General features: G+C 38.5%; 1 long non-coding RNA gene across 1 annotated transcript in view; it reads right to left on the reverse strand.

The window, feature by feature from the left end:
* Positions 1–231: 231 nt before the first annotated feature.
* LOC143651185 (uncharacterized) overlaps positions 232–22730 on the reverse strand; it is a 32782-nt gene continuing 10283 nt past the window's right edge. The window contains exon 3 of the long non-coding RNA XR_013159898.1: positions 232–376. This is a non-coding gene — a long non-coding RNA (uncharacterized LOC143651185). The remainder of the gene's footprint in view (positions 377–22730) is intronic.

A 22730-nucleotide genomic window follows, 5' to 3' on the forward strand; every position in this document is an offset into this window, starting at 1 on the left:
ATACAACAGCTCAGTATCTCAGAATTTAGAAATATCAGTTACAACTCCAAAATATATGTGTCTGCGTTAAGAGCTTACAATCCAGGCATCTTTACAATAGAACCCAAACTGATAACCCATGCTCTCGACATCAATTCTCTGAATTTGTAAATTATAGTAACCCATATGATTGAGACATGATAACATTTGCCTTTTTGTTTCTGACATTTTATTCACCACGCTGTCCTTAAGTTTCATTCGCCTAGCTGTACGCCTCACAGCTTCATTCCTTCTTGTAGCCACTCAGCAGTCCATTGTATGTGAATACCACGGTTCCCTCTCCATTCCTCAGTTGTTGTATCCTTAGGTCACCTCCATCCATTGTGAATCCTGAAGTCTGCAACCACAAACAACAGTGTGCAAATGTCCATCTGTGTCCTCACTCTCAGTTCCTCCAGGTATATACCTAGCAACGGGTTTCAGGATCATATGGCAGCCCCACCCCTAGCCTCCTGGGGAACCACCACACTGCCCTCCAAGGGGCTGCACCTCTCAGTTTCCCTACCAGTAGTGAATAGGTGCATCTCTTTCTCCACATTTTCTCTAGCACTTATTTTTCTCTGTTCATTTTAAACAATTTTATTCGCACATCAAACAATCCAACCTAAGTAAATAGCCATGCCTTCACCACCATAATCTATATAGAGATATTTCCTATATCTCTATATAGATATATAGAGATATATATACCTATATATATATATATATAGAGAGAGAGAGAGAGAATCTATACCCCTCCCTCATATCCCCCACTTACTGACATTTAGTTTTGGTATAATGTCTTTGCAACAATTTAGTTCTTAAAATACACCATAATTTTGTTCTAACCTAACTTTTCAACTAGATTCCCTGTTTTCCTGCCTGCTTCACAATCTAAATTTAAAATACAATGATTATTTAATTTTCCAAAAATACAATTTATGTTTCTGTGTCTTTGCCCAATTCTGGATCACCCCTAAAATCTGCTTTTTCTGTTTCTCTAACTTCTTCTTCCATTTACCCAAGATGTCTTCCAAACTATACCCAGTCTAATGAACCCCATCTTTCTCCACACCTTGTATTGAGACTTTTTTTTTAACCTAATATATAGTCAATCCTGAAGAGTGATCCTTACACACTAGAAAAGTAGTGTTCTGTTGGAGTTGGGTAAAGTGTTCTATGTATGTCTGTTAGGTCATGTTGGCATATAGCATTCTTCAAGTCTTTTATTTCCTTATTGATCTTCTGTCTAGATGTTCTATCCATTATTTAAAGTGGTATATTTAAAGTCTCCTATTATTAATGTATGATCATCTATATTTCCCTTCACACCTGTCAATATTTGCTTAATATATTTTGGGGCTCTGTTGTTAGGTGCATATATATTTTAATTTGTTATCTCTTCTTATTGCATTGACCCCTTTATCAGTATATAGTGACCTTTTTTGTCCCTGGCAACTGATTTTTTTTAAAAATATTTTTATTGACAGATCTTCACACATATACAGTCCATACGTGGTGTGCAATCAATGGCTGACAATATCATCACATAGTTGTGTATTCATCATGATCATTTTTAGATTTTCATCACTCCAGAAAAAGAAATAAAAAGAAAAAACTCATGTATCCCATACCCTTTATCTCTCTCTCTCATTGACCACTAGTATTTCAATCTACCCAATTTATTTTACCCCTTATTCCCCCTAGTATTAATTTATTTTTACCCACATTTTTACTCATCTGTCCATACCCTAGATAAAAGGAGCATCAGACACAAGGTTTTTCACAATCACACCCAAACTGTACGAGCTATATCATTATACAATCATCTCCAAGAATCAAGGCTACTGGAACACAGCTGAACAATTTCAGGTAGTTTCCTCCAGCCACTCCAATACACCACAATCTAAAAAGCAATATCTATATAATGCATAAGGATAACTCCAGAATAAACACTCGACTCTGAAATCTCTCAGTCACTGAAACTTTATTTTGTCTCATTTCTCTCTTCTCACTTTTGGTTAGGAAGACTTTCTCAATCCCACTCATAACAGTTTTTTACTTAAAGTCTATTTTATCTGATATTAGCTCTCTTTGCTATTTACATGGCTTATTTTTTCCATTCTTTCACTTTCATCCTACTTGTGTCTCTGAATTTAAGGTGAGTCTCTTGTTATTAACAAATAAGTAATCATGCTTTTTATCCATTCTGCCAATTTCTGCCTTTTGACTGGAGAATTGAATATATTTACATTTAAAATAACTATTGCTAGTGCAGCACTTTCTTCTGTCATTTTGCTCTTTGGTCTTTGTAAATCTTGTATCTTTTTTGTGTCTCAGTTCTTCCATTAATGCTTGCTTTCCTATTTATTTAATTTTTTGTATTTTATAATTTTGATTCTCTTCTCAATTCTTTGTGTATATTTTTTTTCATATTTTTGTATGATTATCATGGGACTAAAATTTAACATCCTAAGACTATAAAAATCTATAATAATCATCTTTTCTTACATTAACAAGTTCAGAAGCATACATAAACACTGCTTCTATATCCCTCTGTCCCTCCTCTTTTCCTTTGTACTTGTTATGCATTATGTGTTTATACATTGTAAGCTCTGAACCATAGATTCACTACTTTTTACGCATTTGCTTTCTTATACCCATAAGAAATAAAAAATGGAGTTACATATCATAAAATACAAGAGTATTGACTTTTATTGTTGCCCATACAATTATCTTTATCAGAGGTGTTCATTTCTTTATGCTGTTTCAATCTACTGACTAGTGTCCCTTCCTCTGAATCTGAAGAACTTTCTTTAGTACTGCTTGTAGGGCAGGCCTAGTGATGACAATTCCCTCAGCTTTTGTTTATCTAGGAATGTCTTACCTCTCCCTCACTTTTGAAAGACAATCTTGTTAGCTATATAATTCTTGGTTGATGATCATTTTCTTTGAGTACTTTAAATATTTTATCCCACTGCCCTCTTGCCTCCATTGTTTCCAATGAGAAATCAGCACTTAATCTTATTGGTGCTCCCTTGTTTATAACAAATTGCTCTCACTTGCAGTTTTTAGAACTCTCTCCTTGTCCTTGGTGTCCAAGAATTGCACTACTATGTGTCTGGGACTGGTTTTCTGTGAGTTTATCCTGTTTTGGGTTCTGCGGGATTCATGACTGTGCATATTCTTGTCATTAGTTAAGTTTGGGAAGCTTTCTGCCATCATACTTTTGAATATTTCTCTGTCCCTTTCTCTCTTTCTTCTTCTGTGAGTCCCATAATATGTACTTTGCTATGCTTGATGGTGTCACACAGTCTCTTAGGTGTTTGTTTCAGTTTGTTAAAGCTGCCGGAATGCAATATATCAGAAATGATTTGTCTTTTACAAAGGGGATTTATTAGGTTACAAAGTTACAGTTCTAAGGTCATGAAAATGCCCAAGTTAAGGCATCAACATGAGGATACCTTCACTGATAAAAGGTTGATCATGTCCGGGGGTTCTCTGTCACACGGGAAGGCACCTGGTGACATCTGCTGACCCTTCTCTCCTGAGTTGGAGTCAAAATATCCCTCTCAGCAACTTTGGGTTCTTCTGGTTCTTCCTAGGGCATTTCCCTTACTTATAACATTTCTGGTTCTCTCTCATAAAGGGTTCCAAGAAAGGATTAAGACCTGCTTTGAATTGGGTTGGTCACATCTCCATGAAAACAATTTAATGAAGAGGTCCCACCCAATAATAGGTCTGTCCCCACAAGATTGGATTAGAAGAACATGGCTTTTCTGGAGTATATAATAGTTTCCAATCAACACAAAGGACTAGCAATTCAAGATGGTAGGCAGAGCACGAGTGTTTGCCTACTCTTTTTGCAGAAAACCCATGGAATGTAGTCATTAAAAAAAAAAAGCATTGAGAATTAGAGAATAAACTTGGACCAATGATAAAACAGGTCTCAGAAGGAACTGCTTAAAGTACAAATAGAAAGAACAAAGATGGCAGCTGTTTTTCATGAAAAAGCTCTCTTACTCATTATGCAAGGAATACAAAAATAGGAGAAGGAGTAGAAAGTCAAGTTAATCAGAGAGAAGCTGTTACGGATTGAATTGTGTCCCCTAAAGATATATTGAAGTTCTAATCCCTAGTATTTCATAATGTGACCTTGTTTGGAACTAGGGATGTTACAGATGGGATTAGACAAGTTAAAATGAGATCATACTGGAGTACAGTGGGCCATTAATTGAATATGACTGGTGTCCTTATAAGAAGAAGAAATTTGGATACAGACAGAAGAGGAAAATACCATGTGATAGCTTGGGCAGTGAACACTGTGGATTGCCAGCAGAATACTGGCAGCAGCCAGGAGAGATGTATGGAAGAGACTCTTCCCTACAGACTTCAGAGGAAGAATGCACAGCCCTACTGAAACCTTGACTTCAGACTTCTAGCCTTCAGAACAGAGAGACAAGACATTTCCATTGTTTTAATCCACCCAGTTCATGGTACTTTGTTACCACAGCTTTAGCTACTGAAGATGGGCAGCCCAATTCGGCCCCTGCCTCCTCTCCCAAATCCCTACTAAGGTCCTGTGTCCCACTGGATTTTGCCCTCAAGCCAAGTTAGAACCATCATCCCTGAGGAAGTTTAGGCAAGTATCTAGGGTATCCATACTATAGCCACTCAGACTAGGGGTTGGAGCATGAGAGAGAATCCTGTCTGCTTTGGCATTTGGGAAGAGACCAGCGCGCCCTCCTTCCCCCAGCACTCTAAGCAAAGCCAGCGATTCACATTTACACCTACATACACAAAACCATCAGTCAGCTTAGGACAAGGAAACCCCAGCTAAGCCATCAACAGTAATCAAACTCATTTTTATGCACAAAATGATGAGTAGAAGTCTATCAATAAATAAGAATATCTGTAGCTCAAATGAGAATAACCAAGATACACATCACAAGAACTGATCCAGGGCCTGCTGCATGCAAGATGGCAGAGTGAGATGCTTCAGGACTCCATTCTTCCACAGAAGCTGTGAACAAACAGCAAGAAATGGTAGCCCCTCCTGCACCCCTCACCTGCTTTGCATGGGGAGCTGGCCTGCAATCCCAGTGTAAATCCCTGGTCTCAGTTACACAGAGATCAGAGTACCCTTGTGCACACACTACAAACATATATGTGTGTCCCAAGATGTCTGGTGATGGACGAAGGTACTCACTCTCAGAACTTGTCTGTGTGTAGAGAGAGGCTCATTGAGCTCTCCTACAGAATGCCATTGGAGAGCAGTCAACACGTGCTGACTGGGGCTGTAGTGTACACAGCGCAGTACCCAGGAGCATGAGGTACCGTTTATTACACAAGGGGGATCTTTCATTTCCGTGTAAACAGGGCAATTCTTAGGGCCACAGGGGCATCCCCAAGACAAGATACGTGTGCAGAAAGGATCAGGGAGGCCCCTTCACTTTTGCCAGGTGCTAGTCCCCAAATTCAATGTATAGATAAGCCCTGAAGAAGAGTTCTCCCACAGGTAAATCTGCAAAAACTGAGAAAGGAGGGTTTTTTTCCCTCCTTTTTTTTTGTTACCTCCTGGACATAAAGGAAAGTTCTGTCATATTATTAGCAGGATACACATTTAAGGAACAGTTGTCTCAGAGTCTAAATTTCAGTGATAACACATTATAATATCAAAATGCTCAGGTTTCAAGAAAAGATTACAAAGCACACAAAGAAAGAGGAAGTGATGGCCCAAGCAAAGGAGAAAACCAAAGCATTAAAAACCACCAATGATTTGTAATGTCTTTCCGCTTGATGTTCTGAAAACATTTGCAATTTTAACAGTCAAGCAATGGTATTTTTATTTCTGTTTTTTTAATTAATAAAACCAATCAACATACAATACGAACATTCTTTTTTTTCATCACATAGTTGTATATTCATCATGATCATTTCTTAGGACATTTGCATCAATTCAGAAAAAGAAATAAAAAGAAAACAAAAAAATTCATATACACCATACCCCTTACCCCGCCCATTCATTGATCACTAGCATTTCAATCTACTAAATTTAATATTTGTTCCCCCTATCATTTATTTATTTTTAATCCGTATGTTTTAATCATCTGTCTGTAAGAGAGATTAAAGAAGCATCACACGCAAGATTTTCACAATCACACAGTCATGTTGGGAAAGCTATATTAACATACAATCATCTTCAAGAAACATGGCTACTGGAACACGGCTCTACATTTTCAGGCAGTTCACTCCAGCCTCTCTGTTACACCTTAACTAAAAAGGTGATATCTATTTAATGCGTAAGAATGACCTTCAGGATAACCTCTCGACTCTGGAATCACTCAGCCATTGACACTTTATTTTGTCTCATTTCTGTCTTCCTCCTTTGAATTGCAGCTGATTCTAGGGTTTCTGTCCCGCATTGCCAGGAAGGTCCACACTCCTGGGAGTCATGTCCCACATAGAGAGGGGGAGGGCAGTGAGTTTGCTTGTCGTGTTGGCTGAGAGAGAGGCCACATCTGAGCAACAAAAAGAGGCTCTCTTGGGGGTGACTCTTAGACCTAATTTTAAGTAGGCTTAGCCTATCCTTTGTGGGGTTAAGTTTCATATGAACAAACCCAAGATTGGGGGCGCAGCCGATTGCTTTGGTTGTCCACACTGCTTGTGAGAATATCAAGAATTCTCCACTTGGGGAAGTTGAATTTTCTCCCTTTCTCAACATTTCCCAAAGGGAACTTTGCAAATACTTTTTATTCACTGTTCAAATCCTTCTGGGATTTATCGGGGCATCACTCTGGACAAACCTACAAAATTTCATGCCCTACTCAAGTTTCCATGTACTTATGGTGTTCAATTAAGCTGTCCACGTAAGTTATAACAGGAAATGCACTAGTCAAGATATAAATTTTGTACCAAATAAGCATTTCTTTTGCTGTAGTCACACACGTAAGTTAAAGTTTTAAAATATTAATGGCCATATGTTTTCAACACCCTGCATTATTGACATTTCTTTATTCTTCTTCATGTAAAAAACATTTTAAAATTTGTACATTTAGTCACTATCATTATACATGCTAGGCATTCCTAGATTATACCACTTCAGTCTTTATCATCTATCTTTCCTTCTGAGTTCATTTGTGCCCCCAGCCCTCCTTCCTCTATCAGTCTCACATTCAGCTTCATTCAGTGTTCTAACATTACTGTATTACAGTTAGGTAGTATTGTGCTATCCATTTCTGAATTTTTACAATCAGTCCCATTGCACAATCTGTATCCCTTCAGTTCCAATTACCCAATATCTACCCTATTTCTATCTCCTGATAACCTCTGTTCTTAACTGAAATTCTCCAAGTTCATTCATTAACATTAGTTCAGTGAGACCATATAGTATCTGTCCTTGTGTTTCTGGCTAATATCACTCAGCATAATGTCCTTAAGGTCCATCCATGTTGTTACATAATTCATAACTTTATTCTGTCTTACCACTGCATAACATTCCATCGTATGTGTATACCACAGTTTGCTTAGCCACTTGTCTGTTGATGGACATTTGGGCTGTTTCCATCTCTTAGCAATTGTAAACAATGCTGCTATAAATATTGGTGTGCAAATGTCCATTTGTGTCTTTGCCCTCAAGTCTTCTGAGTAGATACCTAGCAATGGTATTGCCGGGTCATATGGCAATTCTATACTTAGTTTCCTGAGGAACCGCCAAACTGCCTTCCTCAGTGGTTGTATCATTTGACAACCCCAACAGTGGACAAGAAGCAAATGGTATTTAAGTTAGTGTTAGATATTTAGAATTTAAGAAACTCTGATATCTGTATCTTATCAGAATAAAAAATTTTTTTAAGTTATGAAGTATATAAGAACAAGAATGGACATTAAGGACATTATGCTGAGTGAGATTAGCCAGAAACAAAAGGACAAATACTGTGTGGTCTCACTGATATGAACTGACATTAGTGAATAAACTTGGAGAATTTCATTGGTAACAGAGACCATCAGGAGATAGAAATAGGGTAAGATACTGGGTAATTGGAGCTGATGGGATACAGATTGTGCAACGGGACTGATTGTAAAAATTTAGAAATGAATGGCACAATACTGTCTAACTAGAATACAGTAATGTTAGGACACTGAATGAAGCTGAATGTGAGAATGATAGAGGGAGGAGGGCTGGGGGCACAAATGAAATAAGAAAGATAGACAATAAAGACTGAGATGGGCTAGTGTGGGGCCAAGATGGTGGCTTAGCAATGTGCGCGTTTTAGTTTGTCCTTGAGAACAACTACTAAATAACCAAAAACAGTACAGAACAGCTCCCGGAGCCACATCAGTGACTGGACACACAGTGTACCCCAGTCTGGACCAGTTGGACTGGCTGTAAGCCTCCCCAAAACCGTGAGTTCCTCAAGCCGCGGCAGCCAGTGCCTGGTGCCCCTCCCCCACAGGCGACTTACCAGCCGGAAAGGAAAGAGACTCTAAACCTGGTCAAGGCAGAGGTCGCTCACTGGGCTCACGGAAAAAAGAGGAAAGGGGAGGAAACAGAGGTTTTAGTAGCTGTGTTTCTACGGAGACTTGGCAGCCTCTGGATCTAGTGGTGGGACTTCTCAGGCTGCAACTGCCCCAGGCATAGGCAGAAATGGGCTGCTTTGAGGGCTGTCTCCCAACTGTGCCTTCCCCAGAGGAGGGGTGAAGCCCAACTCAGGTGGAATCCCTCCCTCAAGGAATTCAGACCCCAGGGCTTGGCAATTTGAAGCCATTAAAACCAGCCTACAACCTCTCCTCTGTCTCCACCATGGCCCCAGCAGGGAGAGTCTTCCAAAGTTAAAAGTGCCACAACATTTTTTCCTGGTGCAACCCGCAGGCAGAGGCGCCACATACAGGGCAGGATAAGAAAAACAGAGCCCAGAGATTTCACAGGAAAGTCTTTTAACCTGCTGTGTCTCACCTTCAGGGAAAACTGATGCAGGTGACTACTTGCCCCTGGTAGGAGGCCAGTTTAGTCTGGGAAAACCCGGCTCGAGTCTATAATACTTATGTAGACCCTCCTAAGGGTGGGGAGGGAAAAGGCACCATACAAGCAGGGCAAGAAACAAGAAAACAAGAATGGAAAAATTATCCTCTGTTAAACAAAACCTAAGCTAGAGGTCCAGAAAAAACTGAACTGAAGGTCAAAGAATAGATAGACAACAAATTCATCTAGCAAGAAAACCCTAGGTAAGAGAAGTGAAAGCAATCTCCAGAATAAACTAATTAAGGTAATTAAATGTCTAGACACCAGCAAAAAATAACAAATCACACCAGGAAAATTGAAGATATGGCCCAGTCAAAGGAACAACCCAATAGTTCAAATGAGATAGAAGAGCTGAAACAACTAATTCAGAATATACGAACAGACATGGAAAACCTCATAAAAAACCAAATCAATGAATTGAAGGAGGATAGGAAGAAGGCAAGGAACAAACAAAAAGAATAAATGGAAAGTCTGAAAAAACAAATCATGAATGTTTTGTTTGTTAATTTTTTTTAATTAATAAAAAAACAAATCATGGAACTTATGGAGATGAAAGATACAGTAGAAGAGATGAAAAAAACAATGGAAACCTACAATGGTAGATTTCAAGAGACAAGAGACAAAGGTTAGGATTAGTGAACTGGAGGACAGAACATCTGAAATCCAACAAGATACAGAAACTATAGGGAAAAAAATGGAAAAATATGAGCAGGGACTCAGGGAACTGAATGATAATATGAAGCGCACAAATATACATGTTGTGGGGGTCCTGGAAGGAGAAGAGAAGGGAAAAGGAGGAGAAAAACTAATGGAAGAAATTATCACTGAAAATTTCCCAACTCTTATGAAAGACCTAAAATTACAGATCCAAGAAGTGCAGCATACCCCAAAAGAATAGATCCAAATAGACATTCTCCAAGACACTTACTAGTCAGAATGTCAGAGGTCAAAGGAAAGAAGGATCTTGAAAGCAGCAAGAGAAAAGCAATCCATCACATACAAGGGAAACCCAATAAGACTGTGTGTAGATTTCTCAGCAGAAACCATGGAGGCGAGAAGACAGTGGGATGATATATTTAAATTACTAAAAGAGAAAAACTGCCAACCAAGAATTCTATACCCAGCAAAATTGTTCTTCAAAAATGAGGGAGAAATTAAAATATTTTCAGACAAAAAGTCACTGCGAGAATTTGTGACCAAGAGACCAGCTCTGCAAGTAATACTAAAGGAAGCACTAGAGACAGATACGAAAAGACAGAAGAGAGAGGTGTGGAGAAGAGTGTAGAAAGAAGGAAAATTAGATATGACATATAAAATGCAAAAGGCAAAATGGTAGAGGAAAGTACTACCCAAACAGTAATAACACTAAATGTTAATGGATTGAACTCCCCAATCAAAAGACATAGACTGGCAGAATGGATTGAAAAACAGGATCCTTCTATATGCTGTCTACACAAACACATCTTAGACCCAAAGATAAACATAGGTTGAAAGTGAAAGGTTGGGAAAATATATTTCATGCAAATAACAACCAGAAAAGAGCAGGAGTAGCTATACTAATATCCAACAAATTAGACTTCAAATGTAAAACACTTAAAAGAGACAAAGAAGGATACTATGCACTAATAAAAGGAACAATTCAACCTGAATACATAACAATCATAAATATTTATACACTGAACCAGAATGCCCCAAAATACATGAGGCAAACACTGCAAACACTGGAAAGGGAAATAGACACATCTACCATAATAGTTGGAGACTTCAATTCCCCACTCTCATCAATGGACAGAACATCTAGACAGAGGATCAATAAAGAAACAGAGAATTTGAATATTACAATAAATGAGCTAGACTTAACAGACATTTATAGGACATTACACCCCACAACAGCAGGATACACCTTTTTCTCAAGTGCTCATGGATCATTCTCAAAGATAGACCAGATGCTGGGTCACAAAGCAAGTCTCAACAAATTTTAAAAGATTGAAATCATACAAAACACTTTCTCAGATCATAAGGGAATGAAGTTGGAAAACAATAATAGGCAAAGCGCCAAAACATACAAAAATATGTGGAGGCTCAACAACACACTCTTAAACAACCAGTGGGTCAAGGAAGAAATTACAAGAGTAATCAGTAAATATCTCGAGGCAAATGAAAATGAAAACACAACATATCAAAACTTATGGGATGCAGCAAAGGCAGTGCTAAGAGGGAAATTTATTGCCCTAAATGCCTATATCAAAAAAGAAGAAAGGGCAAAAATACAGGAATTAACTGTCCAATTGGAAGAACTGGAGAAAGAACAGCAAACTAACCCGAAAGCAAGCAAAAGGAAAGAAATAACAAAGATTAGAGCAGAAATAAATGAAATTGAGAACATGAAAGCAATTGAGAAAATCAGTAAAACCAGAAGTTGGTTCTATGAGAAAATCAATAAAATTGATGGGCCCTTAGCAAGATTGGCAAAAAGAAGAAGAGAGAGGACGCAAATAAATAAGATCAGAAATGGAAGAGGAGACATAACCACTGACCCCACAGAAATAAGGGAGGTAATTACAGGATACTATGAACAACTTTATGCTAATAAATACAACAATGTAGATGAAATGGACAAGTTCCTAGAAAGGCATGAACAACCAACTTTGACTCAAGAAGAAATAGATGACCTCAACAAACCAATCACAGGTAAAGAAATTGAGTCAGTCATTAAAAAGCTTCCAAAAAAGAAAAGTCCAGGACCAGACGGCTTCACATGTGAATTCTACCAAACATTCCAGAAAGAATTAGTACCAATCCTGCTCAAACTCTTCAAAAAAATTGAAGTGGAGGGAAAGCTACCTAATTCATTCTATGAAGCCAACATCACCCTCATACCAAAATCAGGCAAAGATATTACAAAAAAAGAAAACTACAGACCAATCTCTCTAATGAATCTAGATGCAAAAATCCTCAACAAAATTCTAGCAAATCGAATCCAGCAACACATTAAAAGAATTATACATCATGACCAAGTAGGATTCATCCCAGGTATGCAAGGATGGTTCAACATAAGAAAATCAATTGATGTAATACACCATATCAACAAATCAAAGCAGAAAAATCACATGATCATCTCAATTGACGCAGAGAAGGCACTTGACAAAATTTAACATCCTTTCCTGTTGAAAACACTTCGAAGGATAGGAATACAAGGGAACTTCCTTAAAATGATGAAGGGAATATATGAAAAACCCACAGCTAATATCATCCTCAATGGGGAAAAACTGAAAACTTTCCCCCTAAGATCAGGAACAAGACAAGGATGTCCACTATCACCACTGTTATTCAACATTGTGTTGGAGGTTCTAGCCAGAGCAATTAGACAAGAAAAAGAAATACAAGGCATCAAAATTGGAAAGGAAGAAGTAAAACTATCACTGTTCACAGATGATATGATACTACATGTCGAAAACCCTGAAAAATCCACAGCAAAACTACCAGAGCTAATAAACGAGTACAGCAAAGTGGCAGGGTACAAGATCAACATTCAAAAATCTGTAGTGTTTCTATACACTAGTAATGAACAATCTGAGGGGGAAATCAAGAAACAAATTCCATTTACAATTGCAACTAAAGCAATAAAATACTTAGGAACAAATTTAACTAAAGAGACAAAAGACCTATACAAAGAAAACTACAAGAAACTGTTAAAAGAAATCACAGAAGACCTAAATAGATGGAAGGGCATACCATGTTCATGGATTGGAAGACTAAATATAGTTAAGATGTCAATTCTACCTAAATTGATATACAGATTCAATGCAATACCAATCAAAATCCCAACAACTTACTTTTCAGAAATAGAAAAACCAATAAGCAAATTTATCTGGAAGGGCAGGGTGCCCCAAATTGCTAAAAGTATCTTGAGGAAAAAAACGAAGCTGGAGGTCTCATGCTGCCTGACTTTAAGGCATATTATGAAGCCACTGGCATAAAGATAGATATATTGACCAATGGAATCGAATAGAATGCTCAGATATAGAACCTTTCATCTATGGACATTTGATCTTTGATAAGGCAGTCAAGCCAACTCACCTGGGACAGAACATGTCTTCAATAAATGGTGCCTAGAGAACTGGATATCCATATGCAAAAGAATGAAAGAGGACCCGTATCTCACACCCTATACAAAAATTACCTCAAAATGGATCAAAGATCTAAACATTAGGTCTAAGACCATAAAACAGTTAGAGGAAAATGTAGGGAAATATCTTATAAATCTTATAATTGGAGGTGGTTTTATAGACCTTACACCTAAAGCAAGAGCATGGAAGAAAGAAAGGAATAAATGGGAACTCCTCAAAATTAAACACGTTTGTGCATCAAAGAACTTCATCAAGAAAGTAAAAAGACAGCCTACACAATGGGAGACAATATTTGGAAATGACATATCAGATAAAGGTCTAGTATCCAGAATTTATAAAGAGATTGTTCAACTCAACAACAAAAAGACAGCCAATCCAATTACAAAATGGGAAAAAGACTTGAACAGACACCTCTCAGAAGAGGAAATACAAATGGTCAAAAGGCACACGAAGAGATGCTCAACGTCCCTGGCCATTAGAGAAATGCAAATCAAAACCACAATGAGATATCATCTCACACCCACCAGAATGGCCATTATCAACAAAACAGAAAATGACAAGTGCTGGAGAGGATGTGGAGAAAGAGGCACACTTATCCACTGTTGGTGGGAATGTCAAATGGTGCAACCACTGTGGAAAGCAGTTTGGCGGTTCCTCAAAAAGCTGAATATAGAATTGCCATATGACCCAGCAATACCATTGCTAGGTATCTACTCAAAGGACTTAAGGGCAAAGACAAAAACGGACATTTGCACACCAATGTTTATAGCAGCGTTATTTACAATTGCAAAGAGATGGAAACAGCCAAAATGTCCATCAACAGAAGAATGGCTAAACAAACTGTGGTATATACATACGATGGAATATTATGCAGCTTTAAGACAAGATAAACTTATGAAGCATGTAATAACATGGATGGACCTAGAGAACATTATGCTGAATGAGACTAGCCAAAAACAAAAGGATAAATACTGTATGGTCTCATTGATATGAACTGGCATTAGTGAATATACTTGGAATATTTTGTTCATAACAGAGACAATCAGGAGATAGAAATAGGGTAAGATATTAGGTAATTGGAGCTGAAGGGATACAGACTGTACAACAGGACTGGATACAAAAACTCAGAAATGAACAGCACAATACTACCTAACTGTAATATAATTATGTTAAAACACTGAATGAAGCTGTATGTGAGAATGATAGAAGGAGGAGGGCTGGGGACATAAATGAAATCAGAAAGCAAGATAAATGTTAAAGATTGAGATGGTATAATCTAGGAATGCCTAGAGTGTATAATAACAGTGAAATGTACAAGGCACAATTTTAAAAATGTTTTTGCCTGAGGAAGAACAAAGGAATGTCATTATTGCAGGGTACTGAAAATAGATGGTAATTACTATTTTAAAGTGTCACCTTCTGTGTGAGACTAAAGCAAAAAATGTTTATTTGTTACAAAATTAATGTTTTGACTAGTTCATTTCCTAATATAGCTTATGTAGATAGTTTGATTGAATGCCATAAGTACTTTGAATCTCAGGTAGGGCATGAGATTTTGTTGGTTTGTCCAGAGTGATGCCCCGATGAATCCCAGAGTGATTCAATCAGTGAGTGGAAAAGTATCTGCAAAGCCCCCTTTGGGGAGTGGTGAGAACGGGGAGAAATTCAACTTCCCCAAGTTGAATCCTTGATATTCTCACATCAGTGTGAACAACCAAAGCTATAAGCTGAGCCCCCAGTCTTGGGGTTTGTTCATATGACACTTAACCCCGTGAAGGATAGGGCCTAAGAGTCACCCGCAAGAGAGCCTCTTTTGTTGCTCAGATGTGGCCCCTCTCTCCAGCCAACACAACGAACAGTCTCACCATCCTACCCCTCTCTACGTGGGACGTGACTCCCAGGGGTGTGGACCTTCCTGGCAACGTGGGACAGAGATCTTGGAATGAGCGGAGTCTCAGCATCAAGGGATTGAGAAAACCTTCTCAACCGAAAGGGGGAAGAGGGAAATGAGACAAAGTGTCAATGCCTGAGAGATTCCAAACAGAGTCGAGAGGTTATCCTGGAGGTTATTCTTATTCATTAAGTGGATATCACCTTGTTATTCAAGATGTAGCAGAGAGGCTGGAGGGAACTGCCTGAAAATGTAGAGCTGTGTTCCAGTAGCCATGTTTCTTGATGATGATTGTATAATGATATAGCTTTCATAATGTGACTGTGTGATTGTGAAAACCTTGTGTCTTATGTTCCTTTTATCTACCTTGTGAACAAATGAGTAGAATATATGGAATAAAAATAAATAATAGGGGGAACAAATGTTAAAATAAATTTAGTTTGAAATGCTAGTGATCAATGAAAGCGAGGAATAAGGGGTATGGTATGTAAATTTTTTTTCTGTTGTTGTTTTATTTTTCTGTTGTCTCTTTATGTCTTTTTCTGAATTGATGCAAATATGTGGGAAATAATCATGATGATGAATATGCAGCTATGTGATGATATTGTGAATTGCTGAGTGTATGTGTTGGGAATGTTTGTGCTTCTTGTAATTTTTTTTAATTAATAAAAAATTTTTAAAAATTGCACTAAAGAAAAAAAAAGACTGAGATGGTATAATCTAGGAATGCCTAGTATGTATAGTGATCATGACTAAATGTACAAATTTTAAAATATTTTTGCATGAAGAAGAACAAAGGAATGTCATTACTGCAGGGTGTTGAAAATCGATGGTAATTAATATTTTTAAAATTTTAACTTGTGTGTAAGACTAAAGCAAAAAATGTTTATTTGGTACAAAATTTATATTTTGACTAGTGCAGTTCCTGTTATAACTTATGTAGACAGCTTAATTGAAAACCATAAGTACATGGAACCTTGAGTAGGATATGTGATTTTGTTGGTTTGAGCAGAGTGATGCCCAGATAAATCCCAGAGTGATTTGATCAGTGAATAAAAAAAATTTGCAAAGTCCCCTTGGGGGAATGGTGAGAACGGGGGAAAATTCAACTTCCCCAAGTTGAATTCTTGATATTCTCACAAGCAGTGGGGACAACCAAAGCAATTGGCTGTGCCCCCAATCTTGGGGTTTGTTCATATGAAACTTAACCCCACAAAGAATAGGCTAAGCCTACTTAAAATTAGGCCTAAGAGTCACCCCCAAGAGAACCTCTTTTGTTGCTCAGATGTGGCCTCTCTCTCAGCCAACACGACAAGCAAACTCACTGCCCTCCCCTCTCTATGTGGAACGTGACTCCCAAGGGTGTGGACCTTCCTGACAACGTGGGACAGAAATCCTATAATGAGCTGAGACTCAGCATCAAGGGATTGAGAAAACCTTCTGTGCTGGTTTCAAATGAAGTACGTACCCTAGAAAAGCCATAATTTACTCCTAATCCCATTTTGTAGAGGCAGCCATTTCTTCTAATCCCTATTCAGTATTGTATGTTTGAAACTGTAATTAGATCACCCCAAAGATGTGATTTAATCAACAGTGGCATTGAGCTGGGTTAGGTAGAGGCATGTCTCCACTGATTTGGGTGGGTCTTGATTAGTTTCTGAAGTCCTATAAAAGAGGAAACATTTTGGAGAATGAGAAATTCAGAGAGAGCAGAGAATGCTGCAGCACCATGAAGCAGAGAGTCAAAGAGCCAGCAACCTTTGGAGATGAAGAAGGAAAACGCCCTCCGGGGAGCTTTGTGAAACCAGAAGCCAGAAGAGAAAGCTAGCAGATGATGCTGTGAACACCATGTATCCTTCCAGATGAGAGAGAAGCCCTGACTGTGTTCGCCCTGTGCCTTCTCACTTGAGAGAGAAACCCTGAACTTCATCGGCCTTCTTGAACCAAGAAGATGCTTTAGATTGGACATCTCTACAGACTTGCTTTAATTGGGACATTTTCTCAGCCTTAGAATGGTAAACTGGCAACTTATTAAATTCCCCTTTTTAAAAGCCATTCCGTTTCTGGTATATTGCATTCCGGCAGCTAGCAAACTAGAACACCTTCTCAACCAAAAGCGGAAGGGCAAAATGAGACAGAATAAAGTGTCAATGGCTGAGAGATTCCAAACAGAGTCGAGAGGTTATCCTGGAGGTTTTTGTTACGCATTAAGTAGATATCACCTTGTTGTTCAAGATGTAATGGAGAGGCTGGAGGGAACTGCCTGAAAATGTGGAGCTGTGTTCCAGTAGCCATGTTTCTTGATGATGATTGTATAATGATATAGCTTTCACAATGTGACTATGTGAATGTGAAAACCTTGTGTCTGATGCTCCTTCTCAGCAGACAAGTAAAACATACAGAATGAAAATAAATACTAGGGGTGTACTGGTTTGAAAGGAAGTATGCCCCCTAGAAAAGCCATGTTTTGATCAAAATCCCATTTCATAAAGGTGGAATAGTCCCCATTCAATACTGTATGTTTGAAACTGTAGTCAGATCTACTCCCTGGATGATGTGATTTAGTCAAGAGTGATTGTTAAACTAGATTAGGTGACGACATGTCTCCACCCATTTGGGTGGATCTTGATTGGTTTGCTGGAGTCCTATAGAAGAGGAAACATTTTGGAGAAAGAGATTTGGAGAGAGCAGATCAGAACAACGCAGCCACGAGGAGCGGAGTTCGCCAGCAAGCGGCCTTTGGAGATGAAGAAGGAAAATACCTCCCATTTCATGAAACAGGAAGCCAGGAGAAGAAGCTAGCAGATGATGCTGTGCTCGCCATGTGCCCTTCCAGATGAGAGAGAACCTCTGACTGTGTTTGCCACGTGCCCTTCCACTTGAGAGAGAAACCCTGAACTTCATTGGCCTTCTTGAACCAAGGTATCTTTCCATGGATCCCTTTGATTGGACATTTCTATAGACTTGTTTTCACTGGGACATTTTCTTGGCCTTAGAACTGTAAACTAGCAATTTATTAAATTCCCCTTTTTAAAAGCCATTCCATTTTTGGTATATTGCATTCTGGCAACTAGCAAACTAGAACAAGGGGGAAGAAATGTTAAAGTAAACTTAGATTGAAATGCTAGTGATCAATGAAAGGGAGGGGTAAGTGGTATGGTATGTATGAATTTTTTTTCTATTTTCTTTTTCTGAATTGATGCAAATGTTCTAAGAAATGATCCTGATGATGAATATGCAACTATGTGATGATATTGTGAATTACTGATTATATATGTAGAATGGAATGGTCATATGTTAAGAATTTTGCGTTTGTTTGTTGTTATATTTTTTTAAAATGTAAAAATTAATAAAAATAAATAACAGAAAAAAACAGTTAAAAAAAAAAACAGACTGTCTCAGCCTTAAGGTCTGATGGAGGTGTCGAGTAAAAGGTGCTGCAGAATACCCTCAGTGCTGTATTAGGAGCGTGTGCTCTGACGGTGGATGGTGTGAAAGGGAGGGATTAACTCTGCTGTGTATACAACAAAGACACATTGATTGAGAGCCCGCCAGGTGCCCCAGGTGCCAGGCATTGCAGGGCATATTGAACAAGACAGAGGGACTAGCCTGGGCACTGGTGTGGAGGCAGGAGCACTGTGGTCACACAGGGCCTGCTTGGCCAAAGGGGTGGGGATGGGAGGATAGGACTGGAGAAGGAGGCTAGGCCGCCTCGTGGAAGGCTTTCCAGGCCAAAGTAAGGTTTTTTATTTTTATTTTTTTAAATACCAAAAACACACCAAACAAATGGAAACATTCCTATTTTGATCATCCCATTCTACATATATAATCAGTAATTCACAGTATCATCACATAGTTGCATACTCATCATCATGATCATTTCTTGGAATGTTTGCATCTATTCAGAAAAAGAAATAAAACAAAAACAGGAAAAAAGAGTATGCATACCATACCCCTTACCCCTCCCTTTCATTGATCACCAGCATTTCAAGCTAAATTTACTTTTAACATTTGTTCCCCCTATTATTCATTTTTATTCCATATGTTCTATTCGTCTGTTGACAAGGTAGATAAAAGGAGCCTCAGATACAAGGTTTTCACAATCACACAGTCACACTGTGAAAGCCGTATCATTATGCAATCATCTTCAGGAAATATGGCTTAAACTAAGGGATTTTTACCCTATAGCTGAAGGGTTTCCCAGCCTTTCTGAGGGTGAAGACCACTTTTAAAAACAGAGGGGGTGGGCCACGGTGCCTCAGAAGGCAGAGTCCTCACCTGCCATACCACAGACCTGGGTTCAATTCCCGGGGCTGCCCATGCAAAGAAAAAACAAACAAACAAACAAAAAAACCAGAGAGAAGGGTAAATTCTAGATAACATAAAAAAAATAGGGCTTCTCTTTCCCTATCCTCCACCACCTCCTTTTTTTTTTTTCTCACCACTTCCTTTTAATACAAGCTTAGGTCTCAAATCCCTGTGTATTAAATAACTCAAGAATATGCTTTGTATGTTGCAGTAGATTAGAAAGTATCAGGCTGTTTCTGTTAACAATTCTATCAAAAACCAACTTACACTGAATTATATACTGAGAAATGGTTAGGTAAACATGGACAATGAACCAAAGGAAATCAGGAAAGCAGGATAGATGAAAGCAAAGAGAATATCAATAGGGAGATTGAAATTATGGCAAGGAACCAAATAGAGCTGAAGACCACAGAAATTAAAAATTCCCAACAGGGCTTCACCAGCAGATTGGAGCTAGCAGAAGAAAGAATCAGTGAACCTGAAAATAAGGCAATTGAAGTCACTCAGTCTGAGGAACAGAAAGAAGAAAGAATGAAGAAAAGTCAATATAGCCTGAGGAACCTGTGGGACACCATTAAGAATACTAATGTATGCATTACGGGAGTTCCAGAAGGAACAGAAAAAGAGAGAAAGAATATTCAAAGAAATAATAGCTGAAAACTTCTCCAACTTAATGAAATACAGAAATATACACATCTGAGCTGCTCAATGAGTGCTCCAAACAGAACAAATACAAATCAACCTATGTCAAATCATATTATAAATAAACTGTTGAATAGCAAAGAGAGAGAATTCTGACAGTTGCAAGAGAGAAGCAATGGGTCATGTACCAGAGAGCCTCAATTAGATTAAATGCCGATTTCTCATCAGAAACCATGGAGGCAAGAAAACAATGGGGTAACATATTTGAAGTTTTGTCAGCAAAAACTTGCTAACTAGGAATTCTGTATCTTACAAAACCATCGTTCAAAAATGCAGGAGAGATTAAGACATTCCCAGAGAAACAAATGCCAAGGGACTTCATCAATATCAGACAGGCTCTTCAAAAGATGCTAAAGAGAGCTCTGAAGCTTGAAAGGAAAGGACTACAGACAACAACTCAGAGCCACATGAATAAATAAAGAGCTCCAGTGAGGGTAGTGTGAGTAAATACAAATGCCAGTATTATTGCATTTTCTGTTTGTAACCACATTTTTTACCCTAAAGGACCTAAAAAAGCAAATGCTTAAAATATAATGATAAATCAGTGGTTTTAAAATTACAATGTATAGACATGTCATTTGTGATAAAAACTACATAAAGTGGGTGGTCAGAACGGCAGAGGGACATAATTTGTGCCTATTATTGAAGTTAACTTGGTATCAACACAAATAAGATTGCTCTAGATTTAGAATGTTAAATTTAAGCCCCATGGTAATTACAATGAAAGTATCGGAGAACATACAAACTTCTAGAGACAGAAATGAGAATACAGGTTGTCAGGTACAGAGGGCAGGGACAATGGGAAGGTAACACATAGTGGGTGCAGGTTTTCCGTTTCGGGATATGGGAAAGTTTTTGTAATGGAATGTGGTGAGGGAATGCAATATTGTGAATTTGATTCATCTATTGAATGGTTTGCTTAAGAGTGGCTGAGTTTGTCCAGAGTGATGCCCCGATGAATCCCAGAGTGATTTGATCAGTGAGCGGAAAAGTATTTGCAAAGTCCCCCTTGGGGAATGGTGAGAGCGGGGAGAAATTCAACTGCCCCAAGTTGAATTCTTGATATTCTCACAAGCAGTGTGGACAACCAAAGCTATAGGCTCAGCCCCCAGTCTTGGGGTTTGTTCATATGAAACTTAACCCCACAAAGGATAGGTCAAGTCTACTCAAAATTTAGGCCTAAGAGTCACCCCCAAGAGAGCCTCTTTTGTTGCTCAGATGTGGCCTCTCTGTCCAGCCAACATAACAAGCAAACTCACCACCCTCCCCCTGCCTACGTGGGACATGACTCCCATGGGTGTTGACCTTTCTGGCAACATGGGACAGAAATCCTAGAATGAGCTGAGACTCAGCATCAAGGGACTGAGAAAACCTTCTCAACCAAAGGGGGAAGAGTGAAATGAGACAAAGTGTCAATGGCTGAGAGATTCCAAACAGAGTTGAGAGGTTATCCTGGAGGTTATTCTTACGCATTAAGTAGATATCACCTTGTTGTTCAAGATGTAGTGGAGAGGCTGGAGGGAACTGCCTGAAAATGTAGAGCTGTGTTCCAGTAGCCATGTTTCTTGATGATGATGGAACAATGATACAGCTTTCACAATGAGATTCTGTCAATGTGAAAACCTTGTGCCTGATGCTCCTTTTATCTACCTTGTCAATAGATGAGTAGAACATATGGAATAAAAATAAATAATAGGGGAAACAAATGTTAAAATGAATTTAGTTTGAAATGCTAGTGATCAATGAAAGCGAGGGGTAAGGGGTATGGTATGTATAATCTTTTTTTTTCTCTGTTATTGTTTTATTTTTCTGTTGTCTTTTTATTTCTTTTTCTGAATTGAAGCAGATGTTCTAAGAAATGATGAATATGTGTTCTAGTTTGCTAGCTGCCAGAATGCAACACACCAGAGATGGATTGGCTTTTAATAAAAGGTGATTTATTTTGTTAGTTCTTCAGAGGAAAGGCAGCTAACTTTCCACTGAGGCTCTTTCTTACGTGGAAGGCACAGGATGGTCTCTGCTGGTCTTCTCTCCAGGCCCCTGGGTTCCAACAACTTTCCCCGGGGTGACTTCTTTCTGCATCTCCAAAGGCCTGGGCTGAGCTGCAAGTGCTGAGATGCGGAATGCCGAGCTGCTTAGGCTGTGCGTTCTCTCATTTAAGCACCAGCCAATTAAGTCAAATGTCACTCATTGCAGCAGACATGCCTCCTAGCCGACTGCAGATGTAATTAGCAACAGATGAGGTTCACATGCCATTGGCTTATGTCCGCAGCAACAAAACTAGGTATGCTCACCTGGCCAAGTTGACAACTGAATCTAACACAATATGCAACTAAGTGATGATATTGTGAATTACTGATTATTATGTAGAACAGAATGATCACATGTTAATGTTTTAGTTCATTTGTTGTTAATTTTTTAAATTAATTAATTAATTAATTAAAATAATAAAAAAAGAGTGGTTGAGTCAGGAAAGTTTATGTTGTATATATGCTCCCATTATTTTTTTTTAAAAGAGGAACTAAAACTACAATTACAATTAAATGCAATACATGATCCTGGATCTAGCAAGGGAGAAGAAAAGGCTCAGAGGTTCATTGTTGGGATACATGAGAACACTGGAATATACACTCTGAGCTTTATATCTATATTAAGTTTC

The sequence above is a fragment of the Tamandua tetradactyla genome, chromosome 12, assembly GCF_023851605.1.
Source record: "Tamandua tetradactyla isolate mTamTet1 chromosome 12, mTamTet1.pri, whole genome shotgun sequence".
NCBI classification, from domain to species: domain Eukaryota; kingdom Metazoa; phylum Chordata; class Mammalia; order Pilosa; family Myrmecophagidae; genus Tamandua; species Tamandua tetradactyla.